General features: G+C 39.9%; 1 protein-coding gene and 1 long non-coding RNA gene across 3 annotated transcripts in view; one reads left to right on the top strand and one right to left on the bottom strand.

Moving 5' to 3' along the window:
* GATA6 (GATA binding protein 6) overlaps positions 1-4382 on the bottom strand; it is a 41248-nt gene extending 36866 nt beyond the window's left edge. Inside the window, exon 1 of one of the 2 annotated variants that reach the window (XM_073631461.1) lies at positions 4007-4382. The gene's annotated coding sequence lies outside the window, so the exon portion shown is untranslated. Of the gene's footprint in view, positions 1-187; positions 510-4006 lie in introns of those variants that run through there. The other variant, XM_073631460.1, reaches the window with a different exon arrangement.
* On the top strand, positions 406-20807 carry LOC141145109 (uncharacterized). The gene is made up of 3 exons (XR_012244513.1): positions 406-667; positions 2480-2560; positions 20403-20807. It is a non-coding gene; the product is annotated as an uncharacterized lncRNA (long non-coding RNA).
* Positions 20808-21121: the final 314 nt, after the last annotated feature.

Here is a 21121-nt window from a genome sequence, read left to right as displayed (position 1 = left end):
CCATAGCATGGGGAGGGTGGGCAGCCCACTATGGGGTGTGTGCATGGATCTATCCAACAAGGGGGGCTACAAAAACACGAGTCTCTTCTCAAACACATGATCAAAGCTTTACAACTCACAGCAGCCCCACAGTCTTATAAATAATAATACTACTACTAATAATAATAAAACAAATCTATATCCTTACCTGCTAAATGTAAGAATAAACAGCCTCCACTCATCAGATCATATATCCAAATAGCTGAGAATATCTGTCCTGTATAAAGCCTGAAACGTCAGCTATGGTGTGATTTCAGGAGCAAAATAATACATAGGACCCTCCAGGCTGGATCACAAGTCCCTATTTGAGTAGTACATGTCAGTAAATAGACTCCTCCTTCTCATTGTGAACAGGTAAGTCAAAGGCAGGTCACACAGGTAGGCTGCTAGTCCCCTGACACCTCCAGCAAAAGCACTTTTCAGCTGCTGGTTATCTCCTGTGTGGACACACTGATACTGTCCGAGCAGGAAAGTAAGTGAAAATAAAAAGATGTGAGTGTCCCCTGAATGAGGTTATCAGGAGCAAGTCTGTCACCAGCTCTGCCTAGTACCCAGCATTCCCCTCTCTAGGGGCCATGCCCTCCTAACCAGGGGGATCAATGGGGTCCAATGTAATCCTGTCCTAAAGGTTAGTAGCAAACTGATCCATTCTTAACAGATACATAAAACACACACATATAATATAGATAGATAGATAGATAGATAGATAGATAGATAGATAGATAGATAGATAGATAGATAGATAGATAGATAGATCGATATCTCATATCGATCTATCTATCTATCTATCTATCTATCTATCTATCTATCTATCTATCTATCTATCTATCTATCTATCTATCTATCTATCTATCTATCGAGTTTGCTCAATATATATATATATATATATAGCTAGATATAGATATACGTTATTTCTCCTGTACTTTAACCTTGCTTACCGTAATTGCTAAAGGTTAAATTTTAACCTTGCCTATTACTTCTTTGCAAATATTATTTTACATTTTTAGAGTACATCGACAATTATTGCTCTTGTTAACCTTAGCTGTCTATTATGTGATATAACAAGATTCTAATTAGTATAATCAAGACATTTATTCTATGCGATTCCTATTTGAATTTCTGTGGCATAATATCGATTTGCTCGCCACGAGCAGTGTAAACATATTTGTAACGTCTTATTTTAATTAATTTCTAGATATGCTTTACAAGTCTCGATTTAATTCTCCGTTTTTTTTTGTTTATATGTAAGATAGCGAGCAGTGAGTTTTCTACATATTGGAAAACGATATTAAACGAGGCTTAATCATGATGATAATAATAATAATAATAATTATTATTATTATTATAGTAGTAGCAGTAGTAATAGTAGTAGTCGTTTTGAATGGAGATGGTTCAAATATTAAAACATATTATGGTTATTATTAGTAGAAGTAGAAGTAATATTAGTAGTAGTTGTACTAGTAGTAATAGTAATAGACTTTTGTAATGTGGATGGTTCGAAATATTACAATGTATCATTATTATTATAATATTATTATTAGTAGTAGTAACGGTAGTAGTAGTTTTTTTATTTGTTTTTTTTAATTTTTGTTTGTTTTTGTTTTTTTTACCAGAGATGATTTGAAATATGAAAACATATTATTATTATTAGTAGTAGTAGTAGTAGCAGTGGTAGTAGTAGTAGTAGTAGAACATATTAAACTATAAGGAGAATGCTTTAAAGTGACTCTGATTAAACAAAAGTAATCCCTTTGTATAGTATCTGTCTCCTCTTTTTGGGAAAGTAATTACTTATCGAGCTTTAACAATTGATACATTCCCACCCAGTTACATTTCAGACGGGTGGAATATATATTTTTTTTATTGACTTGATTTTCTCCCCTTTCTTTGATGAAGGACGCCCAGACAGACCTTCCTGTGAATACAAAGCCAGTAAACCAGTGTACTTTGTATTATTTTAAGACAATCAACATTTAATTGATTGTTGAATAAAGGTCTAATTAGCCAGGCAGTGAATTCCAAGGCACACAATTCTCTTCTCATTGTATCATCTCCCCCAGATAACATTGTACCAACATAAATCAGCCAGCAATCCACTCTGCTCGTCACAATACACACAGACAGGGCGCAGCAAAGCCGCTGATTTTCCATATTTTCCGCTGTCTGGTCGATGTCAGCAATGTGACGTCATAGAACATCTTCTTTCCCTCTCTGGAGCATTCACATAAATTAGCTTTAACCATTGAGAGTCCATGCCTTTCTGATTGATATTGCCCTGTGGTGGATTTATTCCAGCAGACACGCCAGCAAGCTGCTTTGGTGTGAATTTATGTGGCCCTATAAAATATTTATTTGGAGTTTGTAAGGACAGATAGTGTACATTACTGTAGACTGCATGGCTATCATTTCTTTGTAATAAAATGATTCCCAATAAAAACAGATTTACACTTTGGAATGCTATGTCCTTGCCAGATAAAAACAAAGAGCAACGGAAGAAAACCGGGATTGAAGACTAAAAAAGGTATCATACAATTTTTTCAACAATGGAAAACATTTTTTATTTGCGACAAATAATGTCTTCCCCGGTTTAAATGACACACTTGACAGCTGATTTACTAACAGAGAGTTGATAATCTTGACTTTAAAAAAATCGCGTGAATATTCAGGTCAAATATCCAATCATGTGAAAGATACATGATTGTTCAATCAAGAAATAACACCGTTTATTAAACCTTAATGCTCTATTATATTCAGATGCTTTTCACATGATTGGATAACTGAAGAACATATTCACGCACTTTTTTGAGTGAACATTCTAAACTCCTTAAGCAAATCAACCCAAATTTCTCTTGTCTTTATTTCCTCTCCATGTTTGTGATCCATTTTTATTGCAAACGGCGATTAACCAACTCAGTTATCTATACTCTAATATAGTAAGCAGTTGCCTCCAAAAATACAAATTAAATTAGGAAAACCTTTGAATCAGTTCAGTATGTAAATGTTCCTATCTGCATTTGAAAGCACTGCAGCAGAATAACTTTAGGGTCGGATTATTACATAAATAGAGAATATTAAATTAGCAAAAGTTGACTGTTCCCTTAATTGATGAATAGGGTGAATCATGTTCACCCAAATGTACATTCCCCTTGCAAAGTGTGGAGTAGAGATTGTTCACTCGGCATAGTGAATATTTGCACTGGAAAGGGAACATTCACTAGTTTTAGTAAATATAGTGAAACGGTGTTAACAATAAATATCTAATCACATGCAAGACATAAAAACACCAAAAAAAACACGGAAAAACAAAAACAAAAATTGTGCGTGCAAAAGGTTGAACTATTGAAATGAACACAGCTTTTCCTTATTCTAAACAAAGTGAACAGTCTACTCTTAGAAAATAAACTCCAAATAATCTGATGTACTTTTTTTATGTAGCTCTTTATTTCATATGTGAATTACCTTATAATAATACTAATACTAATAATAATAATAATAATAATAATAATAATAATAATAATAATAATTATTATTATTATTATTATTATTATTATTATTATTATTATTATGTATAAATGAAGATGTTGTAATAATAATAACAACAATAATAATAATATTATTAATAATAATATGAATTATTATAATTCATAATAATTCGTTATTTATTATTTTAATTATTATATTATCATCATTTATAAATAATAATAATTATTAATTGTATTATTATTATTATTATTATTATTATTATTATTATTATTATTATTATTATTATTTCATCATTAATAATAATAATAATACAAAATAGGTATAATATTTAATAATAATAATACATCATGAATCATATTAATAATTATTATTATATCATCATTATCATCACAATTTATAAATAATAATAATAATGGTGTATATTATTATCATATCATTATCAATTATAAAAAAAAATAACAATAATAACAATACTGATCCACACCTGAACCCGATTTCAAGTGATATCAAGTTGGTGAAAAATGGCTCTCTTAAGCTGACCATACACTATTCAATTGGATTATACAATCTTCTTTAGATCTACCAGCTACCATAAAGGGCCTGCATGATTTTATGCTATTTAATTGGATTGTTTAGATATGACTTCATACTACACAATTTTGGTAAGTCTAAACTGAGATTGTACAAAGGTTATACAATCCGATTATATAGTGTATGGCCAGCTTTATTAAATGAGCCCCTGTAAAGCTGCTATTCCTTGCTATTGGGAAGAGCACTTTGTGGATCAGATAGGTCGTCTTCATGTCTGTCCTGCAGCAGTTCCAGTCCCTCCTCTGATCATCCATCCCCTGTAGAGGTCTCTGACTTGGAGGTGACCTGAGTCTTATCTCCAGCTATCCACATATATATAGCCAGTGCTGATTAGCTTGTCTACTGAGTTCATTAGCATATTACGTAGAAAGAGGCAAATGTCAGGAAAGCTGCTTATTTTTCCACACCAAAGCCTCTGTGAATGAAGCCAGCAGGGAGAGCCCAGCAGGAGTGATCAGTAATGTAATTGTCCCTTTGGTGCAGTCTACCTGAGTGGAGAAATTATCACATTATCTCTCATCACAGAACCCAGACTGCTGCTACTCAGCGCTTTAGCACATCTATAGGACTGGCACCTTTCCTCTATACAATTTAGCAGATGAGCATTATGGTGTGATCCTGGTTTTATACCGATGTATGGCTATGTTCAACCAGCTGACACATATTCTTTCTTTCTTTCTTTCTTTCTTTCTTTCTTTCTTTCTTTCTTTCTTTCTTTCTTTCTTTCTTTCTTTCTTTCTTTCTTTCTTTCTTTCTTTCTTTCTTTCTTTCTTTCTTTCTTTCTTTCTTTCTTTCTTTCTTTCTTTTTCAAAATTGTACTTTAAGGCTTTCGATACTAAGTTCAAGAGTTGCAACTTGCAATACAGTCAATAATTGCATTTTTTTTAAAAATTGCTGTTAGATAAAGTACAAAGGAAATATATGCGTTTCCCCTATCAGCCAATCAGAACTCTGTGATCTCTTTATTTTTACAGGTAAGAAAACATAAATAAAATAAAATCTGACTTCAGTTTAATAATACAATAAAAGGTAACATAATAATACTAAATACTAATACAGTGCAGCTGTGTAGTATTTATGGCACTGCTAGAACACAAGAGCATTGCAATGATCATTTCTCCTGGTGCCTATTAAACCTTGCAGATTTTTGGCCAGGTAGAGCAAATAAACAAACAGAACACAGGGTTCAATGGTTACAAATGTTCCATGGAAAACAAAGAAAAACAATAATAAACAGACTCCCTGCTACAGTGGCTACATGGTGCTTAGAGGAGGAGACAAAGTTTGCAAATTAAGGTGTCCATTGATTGATTTGAGAGATTGTTGCCTAATGTAGACAACTACATTGAGACTGGGAAACTCATGTCTCTAGATGCACATAAAAATTAAGACAGTCCCTGATTTGGCTTTTTTTTATGGCCACTTGGCCAGATCAGAAGATAATATGTCTATGAGTGACCTGTAGGTACTTCTGGCTGAGGATCATCAGGGAGAATAATTGGCCAAATTAGAAAACCAAGTCAGATGGAGGTATCTGGAGCTTATCTTTCCTACCCTGTCCTACAGATCTATGCAGGCATACCCCACTTTTAAGTACGCAATGGGGTTTATTTACTAAAGTTAGAAAGCGCAAAATCAGGCTCACTTCTGCATAGAAACCAATGAGCTTCCAGGTTTTATTACCAAAGCTTAATTGAACAAGCCGAGGTTAGAAGCTCATTGGTTTCTATGCAGAAGTAAACCCCATTGTGTACTTAAAAATGGGGTATGCCTGTATATGAAAGGTAGCAAGATGTGATTGTTTTTGCTACATTGATTAGCACAGATGCCTGGAAATGTTCTATCATCTAATGTCTGCCAACAAAGACCATCCTTTCAGCCATAACTGAAAAGGGGATGCCAGGCTGGCCACAGGTGCTCACATGTCCCCCCGAAATGCAGAGTGCTGGGACATTTGCCCATATATGTATCTTTGCACTACTGAGATCCACCATGATCTCCTTTCTGGTTCTTCTTCATGATGAACAATTTTCTCTCTTTTGGTTAATAAAAAAAAAGGATTTTGCTTCTGCAGATATTTTCCAACAAACTTCCAAAGATCAGAAATGTTTGTTGTTGCAACCTCCCAGGCAAACCCTATTTGCTTGTGTCTTGCCACAATCAGTCTCTGTGCACCACCCTAAAACATTTTACTTTATAATGTGTTTATATAATCTAAATCTACATTATATACTGTATGGCTGATAAGGGAGTTGGCTCCATGCTGGGAGCCCCTCCTTTCTTAACCTTGTAATTCAATTCAAAATCACTCTTGTTATATACTACAGTAGTAAACAACAGTACCTCCCCATTTTAGAATATAAAAGAATCAGCTAGCTAGATATTTAAAAAGGCAAAGCATTTTGTGTAAAGTGCTATAAAATTACAAACGATCAACAATATATTTTATTATGCTGCGAGGGAAAGGTGAAATCTGGTTAAAGCAGTAATAAGCTTAAAAACAAACATTTATTATATTGCAGCTTTCCAATTCTTAGATGTGATGGCTGCATTCATTTTCATTTTTAGACTTTCTTTTTTAATTTTCACCTGCTGATCCTGTCAGAAAGTCTGTTGTTTTTTAACAGAACAAGTTGTCCTGCAGATAAAGCAGTTAGAGGATTAAGACATAGTATTTAACACTGACAATGATCAGCTTTTTTATTCATTTATGTAAAACCTTTATCCCCCAAAAAACTAGTTTGTTGCTGTAACTGCTTAAAAAGTGTTAGCTGGAGTTTGGCTTCAATTTGTTAGTGTAATTGAATCTGCTAATACATTTAACATTCCTCTCCCCCCAGACTAACAATGCTGCTGTCCAAAGGTGCCCATGTGCTCCTTCATCTAGAGTTGGGCACTGTAAGACCCCTTTCACACTGAGGCAGTTTTCAGGCATTTTAGCGCTAGAAATAGCGCCGGTAAAGTGCCTGAAAGCTGCTTCCCATTCATTGCTATAGGTGCTTTCACACCCGGGTGGTGCGCTTGCGGGATGTTAGAAAAAGTCCTGCAAGCAGCATCTTTGGGGCGGTTTGGGAGCTATATACAGCGCTCCCAAAACGACCCTGCCCATTGCAATGAACTTTTCAGGCGCTACGGAAGCGCCGCAACATGGGAGTTTTTAACCTCTTTGTTGGAGTTAAAAGCGACCCGCTAACGGCCAAAAAGCTCCGGTAAAATGAGCGGCGCTTTACCACGAATACACGGGCGGCCCCAGTGTGAAAGGGGTCTAATACAGGAGGTCTATAAGGTGAAAACAGCTTCCAAATCTAATCTATGGTAAGCTGCAATATATAAAATTTTTGGTTTTGAGCTTAATACCGCTTTTCTTTGTAAGTCACCAATAATTTTTATATGGCACTAATTAAAAAGTCTAATACATTTTAAAAGATCAGGTTAGTTTAACTATAAAATGTAACATTTTACAAAGAATGTAATGCTTTTACACCATGAACACAGTGCCAATGTGTAATTTGGTTGACCAGTAAATCATTTCTAAGATATTGACTGACCATCTGATAAGTTCATTTGCATAAGTCCATGCATTGTGCTGTGTGAGCACAACTGGAACGCGGGGGTGATGTAACAGCCTGCAGGCTCTGGGGAAGTTTGAAATCTTCACTAAAATACTACAACACGGCTTACATTGTGATGAAAAAGATCAAAAATTCAGACAATTGTCAACTTGTACCAGGAGCAAAATGCCTACCAGACTGTTCTTAGGATTTACTATTCCCAGCATAAAAAAATATTATTGTAATAACTAGTATTTGTATTTAATAGTAAAAAATGTAGTTGCACTGTCCCACAGAGCTATATTGAGAGATCCTCCAGCTCTGCATGACTTTTTTGTTTAGACTCCACCATTTTCAGCATAAATTAATTTTTCATAACTAGGTGACTATAAAGATTTGATGACAGTTTCCCTTTGGGTGGTTGAAGAGAAAATCGAATGTCTGTAGGTTAGCACACAACAGATCCTAATGACCTCACTCATTGAGAAAGCGATCAGGCAGATTGGAAGACCTTGAGCAATTGTTATTGCTTTCTTTAAGATAAGCTGGCACCAAGACTGCCTGCAAATGTCATCCTGGCCCTGTTGTCTCATTCTACCCTGGAATACTTGTGTGTCTTGTGCTGTCCTGTCTAGGGTGTCAGAGATGCACAAAGGCAGTTGCCAGGCCAGCATACACTATCTCACAAAAGTGAGTACACCCCTCACATTTTTGTAAATATTTTATTATACCTTTTTATGTGACAACACTGAAGAAATTACACTTTGCTACAATGTAACGTAGTGAGTGTACAGCTTGTATCACAGTGTCAATTTTCTGTCCCCTCAAAATAACTCAATACACAGCCATTAATGTCTAAACTGCTGGCAACAAAAGTGAGTACACCCCTAAGTGAAAATGTCCAAATTGGGCCCAAAGTGTCAATATTTTGTGTGGCCACCATTATTTTCCAGCACTGCCTTAACCATTTTGGGCATGGAGTTCACCAGAGCTTCACAGGCTGCCACTGGAGTCCTCCTCCACTCCTCCATGATGACATCACAGAGCTGGTGGATGTTAGAAACCTTGTGCTCCTCCACCTTCTGTTTGAGAAAACCCCACAGATGCTCAATAGGTTTTAGATCTGGAGACATGCTTGGCCAGTCCATCACCTTTAACCTCAGCTTCTTTAGCAAGGCAGTGGTCATCTTGGAGGTGTGTTTGGGGTAGTTATCATGTTGGAATATTGCCCTGCGGCCCAGTCTCCGAAGGGAGGGGATCATGCGCTGCTTCAGTATGTCACAGTACATTTTGGCATTCATGGTTCCTCCAATGAACTGTAGCTCCCCAGTGCATGCAGCACTCATGCAGCCCCAAACCATGACACTTCCACCACCATGCTTGACTGTTGGAAAGACACACTTTATGTCTTTGTATTCCTCACCTGGTTGCCACCAAACACGCGTGACACCATCTAAACCAAATAAGTTTATCTTGGTCTCATCAGACCACAGGACATGGTCCCAGTAATCCATGTCCTTAGTCTGGTTTTCTTTAGCAAACTGTTTGTGGGCTTTCTTGTACATCATCATCTTTAGAAGAGGCTTCCTTCTGGGATGACAGTCATGCAGACCAAATTGATGCAGTGTGCGGTATATGGTCTGAGCACTGAAAGGCTGACCCCCCACCCCTTCAACTTCTGCAGCAATACTGGCAGCACTCATACGTCTATTTCCCAAAGATAACCTCTGGATATGACGCTGAGCATGTGTACTCAATACCTTTGGTTGACCATGGCGAGGCCTGTTCTGAGTGGAACCTGTCCTTTTAAACTGCTGTATGGTCTTGGCAACCGTGTTGCAGCTCGGTTTCAGGGTCCTGGCAATCTTCTTATAGCCTAGGCCATCTATATGTAGAGCAGCAATTCTTTTTTTTTAGATCCTCAGAGAGTTCTTTGCCAGGAGGTGCCATGTTGAACTTCCAGAGACCAGTATGAGAGAATGAGAGCGATAACACCAAATTTAACACACCTGCTCCCCATTCACACCTGAGACCTTGTAACACTAACGAGTCACATGACACCGGGGAGGAAAAATGGCTAATTGGGCCCAATTTGGACATTTTCACTTAGGGGTGTACTCACTTTTGCTGCCAACGGTTTAGATATTAATGGCTGTGTATTGAGTTATTTTAAAGGGGACAGTATATTTACATTGTTATACAAGCTGTACACTAACCACTTTACATTGTAGCAAAGTGTCATTTCTTCAGTGTTGTCACATGAAAGGATCTAAAGAATATTTATAAAAATGTGAGGGGTGTACTCACTTCAGAGTACTCTTTCTGTCTACTCCAAATGCTGAGCTGCCACTGAAAAAAATGTGTATGCCCAACCCAAACCTATTTTTTTATTTATTATTAGACATATTTATGGAGTGCCAACAATGTATGCAACGCTTTACATATCGTACATTCACATCAGTCCCTGCCCTCAAGGAAACAATCTAAGGCCAGTCGGTTGGTCACCCGCAACACTTACCACGGCCAGCATTTCCCTCTGGGTGATCGGCGTCCTGCTTCTTCTGTGTTTCCTTCTTGGCATCACGGCGGTGACCTTGCCATGCGTCTCCACCCTCCTCCTCCCTCAGCCAATAGGGTAGCTTCTCCTTTTGGCCAATCGGGAAACCACTTTTTGAAGCCTATTAGAGCCTCTGGCTCTAATCAGGTGCTTCAAACCCCCCCCCTATTGGAATCCATGTATCCAGCGCCCTGCATGTAGATTAGGGGGCCGGATGCATGGGTGGGGGGGCGCCGCCCATGCGCCCCTTATGGATGGGCTGCCACTGGTTCCTACCTAGCAAGCACACACACACACACACATACTAGGGTAAATTTAAGCTGGCCATACACCAGTAGAATTTTGTTTGTAAAAATTTTATTTGCAGTATTGTTCGATTTTCTAATGGTTAAAGCAGTTGTAAAGGCTTCAGGTTTTTTACCTTAACCGCTTCAGCCCCAGAAGATTTTACCCCTTCCTGACCAGAGCACTTTTTGTGATTTGGCACTGCGTTGCTTTAACTGACATTTGCGCGGTCGTGCGACGTTGCACCCAAACAAAATTGACGTCTTTTTTCCCCACAAATAGACCTTTCATTTGGTGGTATTTGATCACCTCTGCAGTTTTTATTTTTTTCGCTATAAACTAAAAAAGAACAACAATTTTGAAAAAAAGGGGATAGTTTTATGGCATTTTTATTATTCATTTTTTTTTTATTAGTAATGGCGGCGATCTGCAATTTTTATCATGACTGCGACATTATGGTGAACAGATCGGACACTTTTGACACTATTTTGGGACCACTGTCATTTATACAGCGATCAGTGCTATAAAAATGCACTGATTACTGTGTAAATGACACTGGCAGGGAAGGGGTTAAACACTAGGGGCATTCAAGGGGTTAAGTGTGTCCTAGGGAGTGATTCTAACTGTGTGTGTGAGGGGGGTGGGCTTCCACTCACATGACAACGATCACTGCTCCGGGAGCAGGGATCTGTGTCATGTCACAAGGCAGAATGGGGAAATGCCTTGTTTATATAGGCACTTCCACGTTCTGCGGCTCCATGACACGATCGCCGGGACACCGGTGGACATCGAGTCCACGTGTCCCGAGGGCACGGTCATGCTGTACGCGGCGGGTGCGTGTGCACCCGCTAGCCCCGCCAATTAAAGGGGATGCACAGGTACGCCCATTTGCCCACCGCTGCCATTGTGCCGATGTATATCGGCGTGCAGCGGTCGGCAAGTGGTTAATGCATTCTTTTCATTAAGGTAAAAAACCTTTTATGTGCAGCTCCCCCCAGCCCCCTAAATACTTACCTGAGCCTGATCTCTATGCAGAGCTGTGCCTGAAAGCAGCGGCACTGCTCTCTCTCTCTCCTGCTCTCTTGCTCCTTCCTCACAGGACTCAGTGAGAGCAATGGGAGCCATTGGCTCTTGCTACAGTCAATCAAACCCAGTGATGAGGGGGCTGGGGTGGGGCTGAGCCGCATTGTGTATGTTAATAGACACGCACAGCGCAGCTTAGGATCAAGCCCACACATGTGCCGCCATAGGAAGCAACTTCCTATGGTGGCACACAGAGAAGAGAATAAACAGAGAGCATCGGCAGGGGATCCCAGAAGAGGAGGATCTAGGCCACTCTGGGCAAAGCCACTGCACAGAGCAGGTAAGTATAACATGTTTGCTATTTTAAAAAAAAGAACCTTTACAATCACTTTATTGGTGTCAAATTCACTATTGTTTGCAACATTTTTCTCCATCAAACAAAATTCTCTTTGTGAATGTGGTTCTGGTTTAAGAAAATCATACTTATTGTATTGCACATGTGCATTCTAAAATCAAACACAGAAGTTAAATCATTGGCTTGGCAAGGGAACAACATTTTTCATGGTTTTCATGCAAAATTTGCAATGCACACGGTTGTGGAGCATTTGCAGTACAGCCCCATTCACCTGGGGGTACATGTCCATCTGCAGCCACAGCATGTGTATGACCCTGGCAGCTGCCTCTGCAGCTAAAGGGGGGCAGTTAGAAGTGGTAAAAATATCTCAACCATGTGGTTTTACCGCCCCTCCAATCCATTGTGTGAATGAACTCTTGGTTCACATCTGTGTGGCTGCGTGCTCCATGTGGGGCAACCTATTCATTTCAATGGGCTGTCCTACCTGCAGTAATATAGAGAAATAAGTCTCCAACACTTTTTTAAAATCGTGCTACATCAAAAATGCTCTGTGTTTGCCAATGCGTGGAGATACCATTAAGAATTAATGGGACCCCTGTGCGTCTGCTAAAGAGCAGCGCATTTGTCTGCATGTCAGGAACGCATGCAATTTTGCTCACATTCCTGGAAATGCAGTAATGTGAACCGAGCCTTGGTGGGGTGCTTCGAGAAAGAAAATACTTTTCAAGGGCACCGTGCCTGGAAAAAGGTTGAGAAACACTACGAGACAGGATGTGAGGGGAACTTCCCAACAGCAATACGGACAGAAATAAAGCCACTTATTTTAGTATTGTAGGAAAGGGCTAAAATGCCTGTGAGGCTAGCCATAGACAATAGTCAAAAACAGAACATTCAGTAGATCGAAAAAACGTAAATGGCACATATGATTGTGCCATCATTAGTTTTTTTTTTTTTTTAAATAAATAATTCAGTATGTTGGATCAGGCACATTTGATCGCAGCATGGAAATCATGTGTTAGCTGGTACACTAATGATGCGAAAAACGAACAACCTGGAGATCAACAAGAATTTTCATTCTGTTTTTGGCTCGTTCATAGCCTAGTTTAGATTTATTTTTGTAACGTTCTCTTTTTTTACATATTATATATGGCACATGTAGAAATAATATGTTGATACATGCAGTTGAAGCTTCAATAAGATGGTCACATGTTTGTCATTGATGATCTTCATGGTAACTTCAATGTTTATTATACTGTTTTCCTTTTGTTTTCTGTTTGCAGTCTTCTTTACCTTTCATGTGTACTGATGCCGAAATGTGTATGTTATTTTTTGTAAATTACATATCACAATAAAAATCTTATTGTTAAAAAAAAAAAAAAAAAAAAAAAAAAGAAATAATATGTTGTATTACAAAATATCAAGTTTGTAAATGACCAGTGTAAAAGAAAAACACAAAAACAACAACAACAAAAAAAAAAAACAACAATAACAAAGCATTGTAAATGAGTAAGGCCCCTTTCACACTAGGGCGGGAAGGGCGTCGGTGGTAATGCGCTGCTATTTTTAGCAGAGCTTTACCGTCGTTTTAGCGGAGGTATTCGGCCACTAACGGGGTGGTTTTACCCCTTGCTAGCGGCTGAGAAAGGGTTAAAAACCACTGCAAAGCGCCTCTGTATACACACTGCTCCTTCACCGCTCCAAAGATGCTGCTAGCAGGACTTTTTTCTCCTGTCCTGCTAGCGCACCGCTCCAGTGTGAAAGCCCTCGGGGCTTTCACATTGGAGACAAAGCAGCGGCACTTTCAGGGCGCTTTGCAGGCGCTCTTTTTAGCGCTGTTGTGCCTGCAAAGCGCCCCAGTGTGAAAGAGGTCTAAAGGTATCACAACCATCTGTTTGTCTTTAGTACAAAAACTTGAAGAAGAAGTTCCAAAGGCAATTGTGCTAAGCTTTAGATTTCTTGAGTATATACACTGAGCAAAATTATAAATGCAACACTTTTGTGTTTGCCCCTATATATCATGAGCTGAACTTAAAGATCTACGACTTTTTCTATTTACACAAAAGGCCTATTTCTCTCAAATATTGTTCACAAATCTGTCTAAATCTGTGTTAGGCCTCTTTCACACGGACGATCCGTTCAGGTCCGCCTGTCAGTTTTTTAGGCGGACCTGAACGGACGCCCCATAGACCTCTATGGAGCGTCGGATGTCAGCGGTGACATGTCCGCTGACATCCGACCCGCTCCGATCCGAAAAAGTGTGACGGAGGAAAAGCCTACTTTTCCATCCGACTGCGTATCGGATCGGGTGACAACGGACTCTACGGTCCGTCTTCGCCCGATCCCCCATAGAGGAGAGCGGCGCTCTGACAGGTCCGTCCCTGCACAGTGTGCGGAGAAGGACCTGTCATCTGCCTGCTCATCGGGGATCGACGGAGTGATCCCCCCGCTGAGTAAAGTGGGCTCCGTACATGGACACGTCTGTGTGAAGGAGCCCTTAGTGAGCACTTCTCCTTTGCTGAGATAATCCATCCACCTCACAGGTGTGGCATATCAAGACGCTGATTAGACAACATGATTATTGCACAGGTGTGCCTTTGGCTAGCCACAATAAAAGGCCACTCTAAAATGTGCAGTTTTATCACACAGCACAATGCCACAGATGTCAAAAGTTTTGAGGGAGCGTGCAATTGGCATGCTGACTGCAGGAATGTCCACCAGAGCTGTTACCCTTGAATTGAATGTTAATTTCTCTACCATAAGCTGTCTCCAAAGGCATTTCAGAGGATTTGGCAGTACATCCAACCGGCCTCACATTCGCAGATCATGTGTAACCACATCAGCCCAGGACTTCCACATCCAGCATCTTCACCTCCAAGATTGTCTGAGACCAGCCACCCGGACAGCTGCTGTAACAATCAGTTTGCGTAACCAACGAATTTCAGCACAAACTGTCAGAAACCATCTCAGGGAAGCTCATCTGCATGCTCGTCGTCTTCATTGGGGTCTCGACCCGACTGCAGTTCATCGTCGTAACCGACTTGAGTGGGCAAATGCTCACATTCTATGGCATCTGGCACTTTGGAGAGGTGTTCTCTTCACGGATGAATCCGTTTTTCACTGTACAGGGCAGATGGCAGACAGCATGTATGGCGTCATGTGGGTGAGCGGTTTGCTGATGTCAAAATTGTGGATCAAGTGGCCCATGGTGGCGGTGGGGTTATGTTATGGGCAGGTTTATTAGAAGAGGGAAGGTCTGATACGTCATAGCTATTAGCTATGACTAAGCACTGTAGAGAGTGTGAAACGCATCAGTTTTTATCCTGTTCCCTGCTGTGGTTTGTACTTTTGTTATTTTGCACAATAAAGGCATTTTTATTGGAGTGCGGCTGTCCAGACCTTCCCTCTTCTAATTGCTATATGCTTAGCCTGCACCTGATGCTTCCACCTTGAGGAGAGTGCCATTTCCACACATCCACCTAGAGCGGTGATCCCTTCCCCATGGGTAGGTGTATGCTATGAAAAACAAACACAGTTGCATTTTATTGATGCCATATTGAATGCACAGAGATACCGTGATGAGATCCTGAGGCCCATTGTTGTGCCATTCATCCATGACTATCACCTCATGTTGCAGAATGATAATGCACAGCCCCATGTTGCAAGGATCTGTACACAATTCCTGGAAGTTGAAAACATCCCAGTTCTTGCATGGCCAGCATACTCACCGGACATGTCACCCATTGAGCATGTTTGGGATGCTCTGGATCGGCGTATACGACAGCGTGTTCCAGTTCCTGCCAATATCCAGAAACTTCGCACAGCCATTGAAGAGGAATGGACCAACATTCCACAGGCCACAATCAACAACCTGATCAACCTGTGCTGCACTGCGTGAGGCAAATAGTGGTCACACCAGATACTGACTGGTTTTCGGATCCCCCCGACCCCCCCTATACAGTAAAACCAGCACATTTTAGAGTGGCCTTTTATTGTGGCCAGCCTAAGGCACACCTGTGCAATAATCATGCTGTCTAATCAGCATCTTGATATGCCACACCTGTGAGGTGGATGGATTATCTCGGCAAAGGAGAAGTGCTCACTAACACAGATTTAGACAGATTTGTAAAACAAAATTTGAGAGAAATAGGCCTTTTGTGTACATAGAAAAAGTCGTAGATCTTTAAGTTTAGCTCATGATAAATAGAGGCAAACACAAAATTGTTGCGTTTATAATTTTGCTCAGTATAGTTACCTAGGCCGGTCATAAATAGTTTGAATCTAGCAGGAATCGGCCAAGATTGAACCATGTATGGGCAGGCTGAATGTACCAAGTTGATCAATCGATCAACTTTAGTAGAACCAGCCTGCCATATTTTTTATGCGATTATCGCTAATGGCTGGTAAAGCCGCTAGCAATAACCACTGTCTTCACCCGGCAGAGGTGGCTTCCCCCGCCACGCACCAGGAGAATACAATGGCTCGGTGGGAAGGATTTCCCTGTCAACACTGTCTGTGGTTGCAGGAAAAAAATTAAAAAATGCTCCATGTATGGCCTACATTAGATGGAAAAGTTCATTAGAGAGTTCAACAGTATAAATGACATCTGGAGAATGCACAGTGTAGGGCCATTAACCCTGCACTGTTTGTAGGCATGCGAGGCAGTATCAAACCAGTCGCACAGCTGGAGGAACCCTGCTGGAGCAATGAATAAGGAAAATACTACTCCATATTAATGCACTCCTAAACTAAACAAGCATTTCACCTTTGTGGGAGGGTCCCACTGCAAGGGTACACTTTACCTTTTCCTGAAGACGTGTGATTGGATGCGAAACACGCAGAGGCTTCTGGGTAACACCAACATCACTTCCTGCCTCAACCTGCACCATATCGAGGCTTGGATCGCACACCGACCCCGGGAGATGGAACGGCGCTTGCTAACCCCAAAAGTATTGCTGGAAAGACTCACTTGAGAGTGGAAATTTTTTATATTTATTTTATTGATTGAATAAAGCATAATATGTTGCGCAATGATGGCTATTTGCTTTCTAAGAGATCCTGAGATTATTGTGGAGATTTATGGAGTGATCACTGGCATAGTGTTTGGAAACCATCAGACATATCCATATGAGTGAAGTCGTTAACCCAGGCATAAACCAAAGGCGTCTTTTTATTTTGGCTCTGGTGAGTTTTCATTTTAGAAGGTGGTGGTGTTCCACGATTTGGTGAAAGTTTTTCAATCACGGATATGGATTTGTGCACGTGGGATTCGGATAACCAGTTCTTGAAGAGGAGTACTGGGACTGTCTTTTTTGTTAAACACATGATTTTGATTTATTCACTTATATTTTATACTAAGGGAAAAATTATTATTTTTCTTATATCACTGTAGCCCAAAAATGAGGCACTTGATTGAGTTTATGAATTATTGATAATTATTATTCACTGTTTTAGTTATGTGGTAAGATATGTATAACATCTAGGATCAGCACACTTATGCCCCGTACACACGGTCGGACATTGATCGGACATTCCGACAACAAAATCCATGGATTTTTTCCGACGGATGTTGGCTCAAACTTGTCTTGCATACACACAGTCACACAAAGTTGTCGGAAAATCCGATCGTTCTGAACGCGGTGACGTAAAACACATACATCGGGACTATAAATGGGGCAATAGCCAATAGCTTTCGTCTCTTTATTTATTCTGAGCATGCGTGGCACTTTGTGCGTCGGATTTGTGTACACACAATCGGAAATTCCGACAACAGATTTTGTTGTTGGAAAATTTTATAGCAAGCTCTCAAACTTTGTGTGTCGGAAAATCCGATGGAAAATGTGTGATGGAGCCTACACACGGTCGGAATTTCCGACAACAAGGTCCTATCACAAATTTTCCGTCAGAAAACACGACCGTGTGTACAGGGCATTACACTTTTTATTGTAACATTTTACCTAACTACCTAAAGAAATTGTTGAAATGCATTGAAATCTTGTGACAACTAATATCAACTCTTGTACATCTTAATTTTTCTGACAGTCTTATTCACAAGTGTACATAATTGGCAAATGATGCAAACAAGCGTAAAAACAAAATGTTGAAGGTTTTAATTAGTGGTGCTCTCTCTTAAGCCTAGCACACACCGCCTGAATGTCGGCCGACATTCAGTCCATGTGTATGGCAGCAGGTCTGTCATTCAGCCGGCTTCTGTCGAAGGTTCATGACTGAAAAAGGTCTGCCAACCGTTCAGCGTTCTCAGTCAACGGGTTGTCCCCAGTTGTCCCCCTGTTAGAACACAATAGCTCAGCAGAGGAGATCGCTGTACTAACATGCGATTGTTAGTACAGCGGCTCCGATCGGAGCTGTCAGTTTTTTTTGTTCAACACGCTGAATGAAAAAAAAAAAACTACTGGTGTGTACTAGGCTTAAAGTTGGCCATACACTATACAATTTGCTTGGACCACTTTCTTTAGAGCCACCAGAAACTAAGAAATGTAGGGGCCTGTGCAATTGGATAGAATTCAAATGAGATTGTACAAGGATTGTACAATCAGATTCTAGTGTGCTGCCTTAAATACAAACCCACAATAATAAATAGAACTGGTCAAATTTAGAACAAACCAGTTGAAGAGTCAATGAACAGAATATTCAACAGAACAAACAATACTCTAGGTGGAAAAATGAACACTGTCAACAGAGGAAAAAAAAACATGTACTGTTGTTTAAAACAATGTTGCAACCTTATTTGTCTTCCTTCCATCCCATCATTCCTACTCTTTCCCTTACCCCAATCACTTTTGTACCTACCTTTTTAACCTACATTCACCCTTTCTTTATTTTGCTGCATTTTTTGGAAGACCTTTGAGCTGGCCACACGTGGATCAAAATTTGGCTGGTTCAGCATGGACTGGACAAATTGCTATCCATGTATAGCAACTGAGTTTGAACAGAAGTTGATCTGTTAATTGACTTCTGTTTAACTGTTCTGTTTGAAAATTTCTACTCAATCAACACTGCAGCCTATAGATTGCTGTGCTGATCAGTGTATATTGATGGTGTGTTGTCTCCCCACTGTCAGAATACAAAGACACAGTGGGCATAGCTCCCAACTGTCCCTGATTTGGAGGGATTGTCCCTGATTTGGAGCAAGGTTCCTCTGTCTCTCTTTGCCCCTCATTTGTCCCTCATTTTGGTCTGATCCATATAGTTGCATCTAAAATGCACTTTTCATCATTCAAAATTATTTCCCATTGCTAAACCTTTCATCCAATTTCTAAATTGCTGCATTTGTAAATTTAAAAGCCAATATAAAGGAATAGGAGTGGAAAAAGAAAGTCCTTGTGGATTTAATTAACCTTTTTTTGGTTAACTCCCCTTTAAGGGTGTGTGACAGGGGGCGTGTCCTATGCCTACATACGTTTTCAAGTAGGTGTCCCTCATCCCCATCTCAAAATGTTGGGAGGTATGCAGTGGGCAGGATTCCTGCATCCGCTTTGAATGTGTAGATAGAGGAATTGGGTCAGTTTTTTCTGTGTTCAACCTCCTGGTTGAACACAGAAAAAACAGACACATCTATGGTCAGTCTTAAAGTGGAGTTTAGCCGAAAAAAATAAAATAAATAAAAGTTCGCTGCTACAAATACTGCAGCTACTGACTTTTAAAATATGGACACTTACCTGTCCAGGGCACCCGTGATGTCCTCAACCGAAGCCGACCCTTCCCTCTGCTCCGGGTGGAGGCGCCGGCATCTTCATTAAGGGAATCAGAAAGCCTGGTTCCCTACTGCGCATGTGCGAGATGCGCTGCGCATTCAGAGTGGTCCCTGCTGTCTTCTGGGACCTTTGTGTCTCCCAGAAGACAGCGGGGGGGTGCGACGACAGTGGAGGGGCCGGTATCTGCTCCCCCCTGAAAGTTGCCAAATGTGACACTGGAGGGGGGGAGGAACTGGATCAGCGGAAGTTCTATTTTTGGGAACTCCGCTTTAAGCAGGGTATACTCCTTGAATGTTTTTTGTTCAACCAACGGATCCCTACACAAGTGATTTAGATGCAGGGATCTCTCCCCACTGCACTGCTGTATTCTGACAGCAGGGACTCCGTCCTGTCAATATACACAGGCTGCAGGCCACTGGCTGCAAGGGCTGATCGAATGCTGGTTTTTCCTCAGGACTGTTTGAGAGAAGCCCGCCATTAGACACACACAGTGAAATTTAACCAGTCCCTGTTGAACGGATGATTTTTGGTCTGCTTTAGATATCAAGTCTCTTATTTTTGCTACTTGTGGGTGTTTTCATTATTGTTACCCTGTTGTGCATATAGAAACCTTATATACAGCAGAGCTTTGTGTGTTTTTCTCACCACCCCCATCTGTCCTAGGTTGTGACAATGCTGATGTTCACTCATGCTCTGTGACTATGCCTGTTTTTTTACAATTTGAACATTGAAACTACTTTGGATATGTTACATCTAACAGATAATGTATCTTACCTATGTCTGTATTGAATTGTTTTCATTTTTAGAAACAAAAAAAAAAAATTTAACGAAAACAATGTTGTAACCTACTGCTGGATGGAGTAGATGGCTGCAAAAATGAAAGCTGGAGACAACTGGAATCTGATTGGTGAATGTGGGACAATACTAACAGCTCATATGTTAAATCATCATGTGATCTAGCTTCAAATATGAGGAAACTGCTCTTGATATGTCTGCAGATGAGAAATTCGTTCAGGATGAATATTGCTGATAGTAATAAAGTAACAATGTGACCTATAACATTGCCGATCAATGACCAGTTAGGAAGAAATATGAAGCAGTATTTATTATCTATTTTGTAGCACTGGCAATGGATATGAATATAATATAGCATGTTAATTATTACCTTTCTATTTAAATAACTGCTTAGTAAAATACATTGTTGTTCCTTGTTTTACTTCTTATGAAGTGTGTGTTGCATGTTATATATAAATAATTTACCTTAACAGGACTGCTCCTAAAGAAACATTACTTTTTGGAAATAACTTATAACACTAAACAAATTAACATTACTACTAAACGTACTAACAGTAACTACTACATATGGCACAAAGTATGCTTATGTAGATATGTAGTATAGGATGTATTCAGTTTTTACTTGGTTGAGTTGTGCTTTACTCTTAATTATACTGTGAGGGAAAAAAGTATTTGATCCCCTGCTGATTTTGGATGTTTGCCCACTGATAAAAAAAATGATCAGTCTGTA

Source organism: Aquarana catesbeiana, linkage group LG05, assembly GCF_042186555.1.
Source record: "Aquarana catesbeiana isolate 2022-GZ linkage group LG05, ASM4218655v1, whole genome shotgun sequence".
Taxonomy (NCBI): Eukaryota; Metazoa; Chordata; class Amphibia; order Anura; family Ranidae; genus Aquarana; species Aquarana catesbeiana.
The sequence above is the reverse complement of the archived record's forward strand: the minus strand, read 5'-3'. Positions and strand labels throughout refer to the sequence as shown.